The 11,633-nt window shown below is 42.3% G+C and overlaps 1 non-coding gene across 1 annotated transcript; it reads left to right on the forward strand.

Annotated features, from left to right (window-relative positions):
• Positions 1–9,587: 9,587 nt before the first annotated feature.
• On the forward strand, positions 9,588–9,689 carry LOC112065536 (U6 spliceosomal RNA). The gene has a single exon (XR_002892083.1). It is a non-coding gene; the product is annotated as a U6 spliceosomal RNA (small nuclear RNA).
• Positions 9,690–11,633: the final 1,944 nt, after the last annotated feature.

Here is an 11,633-nt window from a genome sequence, read left to right on the forward strand (position 1 = left end):
ACTCTACTCTCCCAAGAATACTGATCTATTTACGTGTCCTGGAACACCCCATGTTCCTTCACTTATTCTAGCTCTCACCTTGCTTCCGTGATGAAACGCGTCACTTTGCTCCTCACTAGGTGAGGGGCTCCAGTGAGGGCAGTGGCTGTGCACCCATCATCTTTTTGTACCCCTAGCACTTAGCACACTGTCTAGGGTATAGTAGGTGCTCAATAAATGGGCACTGAATGAATGAATGAAAGGTTCTCTGAAAACAGGATGTGACAGAAATGCGGGAGGGAGAGGCCAGAGGGAATCCAATGTACCCTGTGGGTTGCACAATCCTTCTCCATAGCCTTTGCATTACAATCTAAAGGTTTAAACCAACTTCAAAGCTTAAATACTTAGAAAGATCTTCTTTTCTACTTTTGGTGTCACTGAACAAAAAGAGGGAAAAAATGCAAGCTTGTCTATGGGATTTAAAAAGTTATCAAATAGTTTAATATCAAGATAGACCACTAACAGCTAAAAAATTCCATGATCTGTGATTCCTCCTCAGCTCTTTAATGTGAGAATATTTACCACCAAAGGGATAACCTTGATCCAAGGAAGTTTGTTAATGTAATCCCCAAATATTTCTAATCGAACATGATTACTTTTAAAAACTAAATGCAATATCTTCAGTAGCTAATCTTCCTCTCATTTAATCAAAATATCTGTCATCTCGGATGTGGCATCCAGAGGCTGAAAGTCCCAAAATGAAAAGAAGGCAGGACTTCCCTGGTGGTCCAGTGGGTAAGACTCCACACTCCCAATGCAGGGGGCCTGGGTTCGATCCCTGGTTGGGGAACTAGATCCCACATGCATGCTGCAACAAAGAGTCCGCATGTTGCAACTAAGAAGTCTACATGCTGCAACTAAGAGGTCTGCATGCCGCAACTAAGAAGTCCGTGTGCTGCAACTAAGAATCCACATGCTGCAACTAAGAAGTCCGCGTGCCACAACTGAGTCCACGTGCCGCAAGTAAGAAGTCCGCATGCCACAGCTAAACATGCTGCAACGAAAATCCCATGTGCCACAACTAAGACCCGGAGCAGCCAAAATTAATTAATTAATTAAATTGAATTAAGTTAAATTAAATTTTTTTAAAAAAAGAAAGAAGGCATTTTCCCGGCATCATGTCCTGGAGTATTTCCAGGGCTTATAATGGTGGAAAAGCAATCCTCTCTTATCTCCTATGCCAGCCAGTAGCATTCTGTCCAGACTGTTCCCACATACTCCCACCCAGATGAATTGTATTTAAAGAGAATAGGTCCTTAACCTGTACACCATCTGATTTAGAATGCTGGCTTTTCCTGGCCCAAGAATTCAGAAAGGAAAAAAGAAAGAAGAGCTATAATTATAATTCCTTCTCCTGCCCTCAGTCGTTGAGCATCCATAAGCTTGGGAAGGTTGTTCATGTGGTGGAAGAAGATAGTTGCTTCTCAATAGCTGTCACGTTAGCTATCCATGTGGCTACTGTTTCTGCTATTGTTCCTTTCTGCCATAAGGAAAAGGTGCATATGAAATCACTGGCTACACAGGACTGTCCTATATGATACAATGCCATGATGTGGCCGTCTCTTACAGTACGGCTTTTCATTCCAGGAGAGTCCATTGTGCCGCTGTTTTGGATGCAGCTTGGCATGAGCACAGAGTGTCCATACAGCCACCCACAACTTGATCTACTAGTTGTGAACGGAAACTTTTGAATACGTTCCACCAGCTGCACAATGGTACCATTTATTACTTTATTCTCAGGGGAAAACATTTGCTGTGTGAATAATACCAGGGACTTATGTAAGCCTCTTCATTTTCAGGGAGCTTTATGGGTGTCAGCAAATTCACACAACACCCTGGTAAGGTAGCAAGGCATTGTCGTACCTCCTTTACAGAGAGAGAACTCAGATCACAACATCAGATTTTCCCAAGGCCAAATGGACAATAAGTGGCATGGACTTGTTTCCGGAGAGACCCATACTCCTCTGCTAGAGAGCACAAACAATTTCCCACCTACAGAAAGACTCCACAGGGTTCTATCCTAGACTTAACACTTGAGGATAACTACCCTGATTGTTGACACACCTAATGTCGTCCTAACTTGGGTTTTGTCCAAATGGATGAAAAGGACAAGACAGGGTGGGGACACCCATATAGGACAGTGGCGAAAGTTTTGGCATCTCTCACAGGCCTTGCCATTGAGGAATTGTCCAATCTATATTCACAGGATCGTGGGGAGAGGAGCTGAGGATTCATTAAGCCCCATGAGAAAAAGCAAAACAATTCTTCCTACCATATAGGACAGATTTATTGATTTTAATTGCTAGTTAGGAAATTGAGAAAAAGTTTTTGCTATCAGCTACGGGAACATGCAAATACTTTCTGTAGTGAGTTGAATTGGGGCCTCCAAAAAGATATACCCAAGTTTTAACCCTCAAGACCTGGATTGTGACCTTATTTAGCAAACCAGTTTTTGTACATAATAATCAAGGATCTCAAGATGAGATCATCCTGCATTTAGGGTCGCCTAAATCCAATGACAGGTGTCCTTGAAAGAGAAAGGCAGAGAGAGACTTGAGACACAGACACAGGAAGAGGAAGACCATGTGAAAATGGAGGCAGAGACTGGAGTTATTCAGCTACAGGCCAAGGGAACTCCGAGGATTGGTAGCAGCCATCAGAAGCTAGGAGAGAGGCATGGAATGGATTCTCCCTCAGACCCTCCAGAAGGAGCCAACTCTGAAAACACCTTGATTTCAGTCTTTTGGCCTCCAAAACCGTGAAAGAATAAATGTATGTTGTTTTATGCCACCCAGTTTGTGATAATTGGTTATCAGAGCCTGAGGGTACAAATATAACTCTTCAACTCTTTCTTCCAATCTTCAGAATCATATGAATTTTAATTCAACTTAGCTAAATACATACCATGCCAAATCGTGTGTGTGTGTGTGTGTGTGTGCGTGTGTGTGTGTGCGTGTGTGTGTGTGTGTAGAGGGCATTGTAACTCTAAAATAGTTGATAATTACTCTTCTAGATAAACAACAATGGTGAATGAAGAACTGCATCACCCTGACTTGTCCCACTATGAAGGTAGAAGGGGCACCATGAAGGGAGGAAAAGTCAAGAATCAGTGGAGTGAATTCAAGTTCTGATCACAAAGCAATAGTTTTCATACCTTCTCTTCCTCCAGGCCACTGCTCCAAGGAGCACACAGTGGGGCACAATGTACCCTTGAATAATCATATGGCTATAATTATTATTAATTTAATACAAATTTGTTACACAAAATTTAACCACTATAAAAATTCAGAATGTGGAAAATGACCATCTCCAATATGCAGATGATACACATCACTCTGAGTTTTTTCCTCTGAATGTATGAATGAACTCCCTCCCTCTCTCTCTCTCTCTCCTCCCAGCCTTTTAAAAACTGGAATGGAGAATGGGTCTGCAGGACAGCCTCGTATCTACTAGTTTTTTGGGCCTGTTTCAGTTTGATGAAAGGCATATTTGCTGAGCGTTCCTAGATGTAAGTCCTGTTTGTTGCAAGCCTTGGGTCAGGCATAAAACTCTCACTAAACATATCTGAGGTGAGGTTACGTTTTTGATTAAAGCACAGATTAGTAAACTTTTTCTGTTAAGAGCCAGATAGTAAATATTTTAGGTTTTGCAGGCCATGAGAGGTCTCTGTTGTTACTACTTAACTCTGCAGGTGTATTGTAAAAGCAGTTACAAACGATACATACACGAATGAGCATGGCTGCTGTATTACTATTCTATTGTTGCACAACAAATGACCAAAAACTTAGTGGCTTAAAACACTCACATATCATTTCTACTTCTATAGGTTAGAAGTCTGAGTGGGCTAGCTGAGTTCTCCATGTAGGGTCTCACAGGCCAACAGGAAAGTGTTGGCTAGCTGGGCTCTTATCTGCAGGCTCTGGGGAAGAATTCACTTCCAAGCTCTTTCAGGGTGTTGGAAGAATCCAGTTCCTTGTGGTTAGAAGACTGAAGTCCCGGTTTCCTTGCTGCATGTTGGCTGGCGCCATGCTCAGCTCTTAGAGCCCTCTCTCAGGCCCATCCTTCTGTTCTGCAGCTTGGTCTCCCCTGGTGCTGCCTGCTATCCCTCCCTAGCATGACAGGGAGGTTATCTTTTCACCAAAACAGTGTCCCACCAGCTCTTCCACAAAATTGTGTCCCAGTTGTCCTCACCTGTCCCATCTACAGCTGTGGGACATGGGGATTTTTGTGGCATTTGGTGCTCACTGGGCTTTCTCTTCTTTTCACCATTAACTCACTTATTAGATCTGCTTGCTATGATTCTGATGCTGTCTCCTGTGTCGCCACTCTCATCCAACTCACTCTCTTTGTTCCCCAGAGCCATTGCGCATGAAGACTGTGGGACTAACACACCTGGGTAGGTTCAGAAGGCCCTGCAGAAGTGACACCATGAAGTCACCTGCAGAGAGCTGCCTCCCCGCTAAGAGTTGCAGGAGTTAACTTTGCTGTCTGCTCTGCTCAGGTGGGGTCTCTGCTCCCACCCCCTGCCCAGGGCACCATCAGTGAAGATTAGGAAGGAGCCTCTGTCCCTCTTCCTCCTCACATGCTTCACAACTGCTTCTTGAGGAAAGCTACTGCAGCATCCTAGCTGCCAGCTCTGCAGGCCCCATTCTGAGGCCCCTTGCTGGACTCACTGCCCTCAGCCCTCTTTCTCTTTCCATTTGCCTAGGGCAACCATGTCCATGCAATGAAGGCAAAGCCTGTGTTGTTGAAGCCACGGCTGTCTTCACACACAACACTTACCTTTCTCTTCCTGATCCTGGACCAAAGGCTCCGAATATGTGGCTCCTACCTTGGCAGGGGGACTCCTGTCTCAGCTCAGTCACCTCAAGTTTGATCCTACAGGAAAGATACAGGTGTTTCCTGTTATTATCTTTGCCTAGAATTGTTTTGAACCTTAAAAATGTTTTCTTTTCCTATTTTATAAACAAAAATGTTATGCTCAACCACCCAAGAAGATCTTGACGTGACCCACCTAGGAAGATGAGACTGCACCCCCAGCAGGTGCCCCCTTTGAAGACTCATGTTGCAGATTCCCTCCAGCAAAGAGAACTTGTCAAATGTTACTTTCTTTGCTTATATTATGAGAACAGTAGTCTTTTATTGGCTCCCAAATTACGGAATTCTGTTATAATATGACATAGTTTTTTTTTAAGTATACATAGAAATGCTGATACGCATCCCTAGGAACTTTCTTTCCCCCGTTAGAAAAGCAATGCTATAAAACATAAGGGGAACAAAAGAGAAGGGGTGGAGGCCACACAAAGAACAACTTTGTGGGGACTTCCCTGGTGGTGCAGTGGATAAGACTCTGTGCTCCCAATGCAGGGGGCCAGGTTGGATCTCTGGTCAGGGAACTAGATCCCACATGCATGCCACAACCAAGAGTTCGCATGCCACAATTAAGGAGCCTGTGAGCCGCAACTAAGGACCCGGCCTGCTGCAACTAAGGAGACCACGTGCCGCAACTAAGGAGCCTGACTGCTGCAACTAAGGAGCCGGCGAGCCGCAACTAAGACCCAGCATAAACAAATAAAAAATAAATAAATAAAAAGAACAACTCTGTGGGACCCAGAGAGAAACAGAGAAGAGTCCCACTATGAAGCTGCCTTTTCAGATGCTTTCCAAGCTGAACAATGTTCTCAGAAATGGGTATGTGTTCTGTCTTAACGTGTACATGCGCCCATTATATTTGAAACAGCACACCTCTGTGTATTATGCCGTATATTTCCCAAGTGAAAAAATGTTCACCTCAACACGAGAAAAGCCCTGCTTTATAAATTTCTTGTTTCTCATGCAAGGAGTTCAATATGACTCTCTCCTGCCTCAGCCGGTCAGTTTTGTCATTTGCCGTTAGTGGATCCTTGAGAAGCAATGTGAAGACCTCTAGTCCACAGAGCCAATTGCAGGCATGTGTATAAATTCAGATACCCCCAGCCAGGGGCAGGGGAGGGCTGAGCGTGCGCATTTTAGGTGTAGGAATGGGGCTGGTGGAATTCTGCTAGAGAAACAGAGATCAGAGCTAGCAGCACTCTCCTTTGAACTTCACCATTAAAAAATTTTGCCCCTCCCTGAGCAGTAATGAGGGCTGATGAGATGTATCATAATCCCAGAGTGTGAACAGACATGAGACTTCTATCACTCCAGCCCGGCAGAGGCAAGGAAAAAAATATCAACATGAGAACCCAACAGACATATGATAACAGGGATCATTTCCCAGGCCAGTCAACTCTGCATGGTCTTGTCTGCCTTGGTCCCGCAAAACACTACTGTCCAGTTTAACACAGCTGGACTGGCCTTTCAGAGGCACAGACAAACACAGGCTAAGGCTGTGCCCACCAGGATTGACCTGAAATAAAGGGAGGGGAAAAGATGGTGTTAATGGCTCCCTTTCATGTCCACAGAATTCTGTAAAAAAGAAGCAGAGGGCTTAGTCATTGTTTAATGCCCCTGAACATCACTATGTATCCAGGATGTTTTGGGTTCTGCTTAGTATTTGATTTGAGTTTCAACTATTTTAGCAGTAGACAAAGTAAAAGCTGAGTGAATCACATGCATTAAAATCCTGAAAGCCTTTCCAAACCTAAAGATAGCTAATAACTTTTTAGCCTACATTTTACATGAGGAAAAACAAATGTTTCAATAAAGTATCCAAAATTCTTAGAAGAATCAGAGATAAGATGTTCCCACCAGCGACTTCAGTGTTGCTGGCCCAATTTAGCAGTTTGGGCCTTGGGAGCAGCCCCACTGACAGGACAGAGGGCTCTTTGGGAAGACAGGCCATTGGAAAGGCGAGTGTTATTTATAAATTATCTCCAAGTGGTCCAGTTCCTACAGTTCCCAAGTTGCTTAGATTTTCAGAGTGGAAATTTAAATCACAGACCATTTGAGGTTGATTTGGTCTAAGCTGGGGACAATTTTGAGAATTCAAATGACAAAAAGAAGGCAAAACAGTCTCTCTTGGGACTGCTCAGGAGACTTGTCCTTGCTTGTGATGCCTTAGTTAGTCACCATCTGCATTCTGCTTTATAATTCACAAAGCCCTTTTCTCAGACTCGCAGAGAGGCCTCATGCTTTCCACCAGGGAGGAGCTGCTGAAAACATCCTCCAGGGGGAGGGAACCAAATGGAACAGTTAATTTACTGTTAGAGCATATCTATCTATGTATCTATCTATCTATCTACCTACCTACGTATCTGGCACAGGTTAGGTATTAGAGTTCCAATTCTACCTGTCTCCCATAAGCATTTCCCCACATCAGAAGCTGTGTCTGATCTACCCTTAGCCATCTCCCTGCCTCCTTCTCTCTCCCTCCTTCCCTTCCTTCCTTCCTTCTCTTTCCCTCCTCCCTCTCTCTCTCCCCCTTTCTTCCTTCTATCTTTCTGTCCATCCATCGTTCCTTCCATTATTTCTTCCATTTATTCAGCAGTTGTTTAGTAGGCCTTTACTCTGTGCCAGCCACGGAGTTAGGTGTTGATCAGAGGTCAAAACACACTTCCTTCAGATGGCAGTAGGACCTGAGCCCTCCCTCACCACAGAGCTCTATGGAAGCTCATAAATTCCAGCCCATGAGAGTCCATATATACAAAGAAAAAAAACCTTACCATCTCTACTTCCACCAATGATGAATGTAAGACTCTGGGGAAAGATGATCTTAGCAAGGTTATAAAACTACAAGTATATTTGGTGGAGGGTTCTCTCGGGCCCTTAGACACACTGGCCATAACTCTCCTGGGTATGTTTTCAGTTTAGCTGAGGAAAAGGGAGAGATGGAGGGATGGTCATGTATTACCAGGCAGATTCAATGAACCATGGCTGAAGGAACGGCTTTGAATCATAGACAATGCCTGCCTCAAAGCAGGCATTCAATGATTTTAGAATAAGTGATCCAGAGGATCATTAAGAAAAGGTGTTCATTCTTGCCCTGGTTCATTGACTTGTATGCATAAAATACATTAAAACAGGATAAGAAATACTTACCTAAAGGAAAAATGACTGATATAGCAAGAAAATCATAGGAATATAGGTATGTTATTCATTTGGAAGGCCAATGGCTGGCACAATATATGCTTATAAAATTGATTTACAAATGAATTCTCTAGGAAGAATAATACAGTGGTTATTCTAGCAATGTTGATAGCTACAGTTGTAAGAATGCAATAATAAAGAAAGTAGGACAAAGAGAGCTAACCCAGAGCCTCTCAAACACTTGCATATATTGAAATTACCTAGAGGGTTTGTTAACATATGCGTCCGTAGGCTCACCCCCAGAGTTTCTGATTCAGTAGGTCTAGGATGGGGCCTGAGAATTTGCATTTCTAATAGGATCCTTGGGGAAGCTGAGCTGCTCCTCCATCTGGGAGCATGGTGAGAACCCCTGAGTTAGAAATCAGCTTGGGGAAGAGTGTAAAAGGGCATGGCAGAGCAAAAGTACATGACTGAATGTAGTGGGCATCTGGCGTCAGGGACTTTGAAAAAGAATTTGGACGAGGTAGTGGAGAGCTCTGAGTGCCAAAGTTAAAAAAGAAAAGACACTTTCTAAAGCAACAGAAAGACATTAAATGTTTTTTATGAGAAGCATGGTGGATCTCACAACCTGTGTTTCAGAAAGATAACTCTAGTGACTAGGTAAGGCTTCTAGGTCTTTTTGAAAGCAGAAGAAATTGGGTAGAATCTGTGACTATTCTGTGTAATTTCATGATATGGTAAACTAAATGAGATAGAGAAATTAAGTGACATGATACAAAATAAACTGATATTATCTTTAAAAATACTCTAGTATTATCATCTAACAATCTAATGCTATTGACTTATTATTTTAATTTAAGCAACATATATACTTTTCATAAACATTTTGGAAAATACAAAAAAAGGAGAGAAGAGAAAGTCAATAACCCAAATTCCCACCACCTCCAGAAAATCACTAGTAACTTTTTTAGTGTATTGTCTCCATTTTTTTTATGCACAAGAGTATTTCACTCTCTGTGTTGTGACCATACTATAGATAAAACATTTTTCCTATTACTTTATAAAAATTATTTTCTTAAGTCATTGTGAGCTCTTGCTAAACACAATAGTTGCATACAAGTATGCTATAGCAGATACTGATGTTTGCCTATCTAACAGTCATATTCCAGATTTTTCCATGCCTGCTGAATTTCAATGTTTTTAGGCCGACACCTCCCTTATTTGACTTAAGTAAATCTTAATTAATATAAAAAAATCATGGTAGTTCCCTCTTGCTGGTAGTTGATTTAATGGCTGTCTATTACTTTAAAAAATGTCAAAGTTTTTTACTTTGACAATCAAAGTTCTCCATGACGGTAGCAGGTTGAATAATGGCCCCCAAAGTTATAAGATCCTAATACCCAGACCTGTAAATGTTACATTATTTGGAAGATGGCTCTTTCCAGATGTGATTAAGCATCTTGAGATAAGTCAAGTATACTGAATTATCTGGGTGAGCCCTAAATGCCATCACAAGTGTCTTTATAAGAGAGAGGCATTGCTTGCTTCCACAGCACATGTACTAAAATGGGAACAATAAAGAGAGATTAGCATGGCCCATGCACAAGAGTGACATGCAAATTTTTGAAGCATTCCATATTTTAAACAAAAGAAAGAGAGAGAAGGAGAGAGGCAAAGGGAGATTTCACACAGACACACAGAGGAGAAGGTGATATGAAAATGGAACAAAGAGAGATTTGAGCATTCCGTGGCCACAAGCCAAGGAATGCTAGCAGCCATCAGAAGGTGGAAGAGGCGAGGAATGAATTTTCCCCTAGAACCTCCAGAGGGAGCACGGCCCTATTGACACCTTGATTTTGACCCAGTGACACTGCTTTTGGACTTCTGGCCTCCAGAACTACTGTGACAGAATAAATTTCCATTGTTTTATGTCACCATGTTTGGTGTCATAGAAGCTGTAGGCAACAAATACTGTTCAAACCCTTCTTGAAATGTTCTGTCCAATTCTGGTCGATAAGACATGGTCTATGGAATGGAAGGGTCTTCTTGGAAAGACTGTCTTGCTCTTAAAAAGAAATACATGGGGGAAAAGTCTTATTTCTTCTGCCAGATGTTGTTGCACCTACATGTAACATTAGAACTGTGGAAGCCATGTCAGCCTGAGGACAAGCCAATGAGCCAAGGATGGGAGAGCAGAAAGATGAAAGATGGAACAAACTTGGGCCTTGGATGACATCATCAAACTGCTTTAATTAACTAGCCCTGGGACTTCCCTATAATGAGACTTCTTACATGAGATAATCTTCTTATGTGAATTAACATGATTCTTAAGCTGTCTTTAGTTGGGTTTTCCCTTACTTTCAGCTGAAAGCAACATACCAAATGCATGCATCAAATGGATTATACCATAATTCAGAAACTGGCAAACTGTCGCTGCAAATAGCTGCCTGGTTTTGTAAGTAAAGTTTTATTGGAGCACAGCCTTACCCACAGAACATTATCTTTGCTCTTTAGCATCACAACAGCAAAGTTAAGTGGTTGTGATAGAGACCAAATGGCTCACAAGCCTAAAATTAGGCTATCTGATCCTGAAAGAAAAGGTTCACAAGCTTCTGCCATCCTTGAACACAACCATTTTGTTATTGTTGGATATTGTTTTCCTAGTTTCTCCAAAAATTGTCTTTTTTACACAAATTTTTAAACCTGTCATTTGGCCATATTCCTACATATAAGACGGAGTGCTATACATAGAGAAAGAGTCCAATAAGAACATAAATAAGCATGCATGGAAACAATTTACAATCATTTCCTAGACCATCTGGGATCTTATCAGAGTCTGCCAAAGATTGTAGTCAATGCGTGAGATTGCATTTCCCACTTATAAATAAGTACAGGTGATTACAACAACTTAATTTAAAACTGCAGCCTAGTCTAGAAGAAGAACAAGAAAACAAGCTTTCCTTTCCCTATTTTAAGTTTAAATCGGCCAAACCAAACTTCCTCCCGGGCTGAAAGATGTTGGTGGAACTTACATCACAGTGAATGTTATTACAGCTGAGAGAGAAAGGGCCCTGAACGGTTTCCAGTAGGCAAGCTTGAAGCACCCATACTTCACAGTTGCAAGCTGTGCTGGGGAGATAACTACTATCCAGTGTAAAAGGCAGGACTCAAAGTGTGTCACGTAAATGGAACCAATTGTATATTTACTGATGTTTGAACTCCATGCCAATTTTCTTTCTCTCTTAAAGAAAAAAAAGGTCAATTCTTTTTAGAAAGTTACCCCAAGCTGAGCTGTGCTCTGAAGGCACCTTCCTTTAAGGGATCTGGGTGGCAGGCAGTCCTATAGTTAGAACTGTGGCCGCACAAAAGCAGGCTTTGGGAGGGAGTCACTGACCAAATAACCCTTTGAACTTTGCAGGAAAGTCGAGGTGCAGCTGCCCCAGCCAAACATTTCTACTTGCTTTCCTAGAAGCTAGCTGTTCAGGAGTCTCTCTTGGTGCAGAAACAACAAGATGGTTGCATCTCCTAAATTTTTGTGGGCACTTCCAGGTCGCCCAGGGACAAAACTCAAATAAACTGATGAGGTT

This window comes from Physeter macrocephalus, chromosome 8 (assembly GCF_002837175.3).
Source record: "Physeter macrocephalus isolate SW-GA chromosome 8, ASM283717v5, whole genome shotgun sequence".
NCBI lineage: Eukaryota > Metazoa > Chordata > Mammalia > Artiodactyla > Physeteridae > Physeter > Physeter macrocephalus.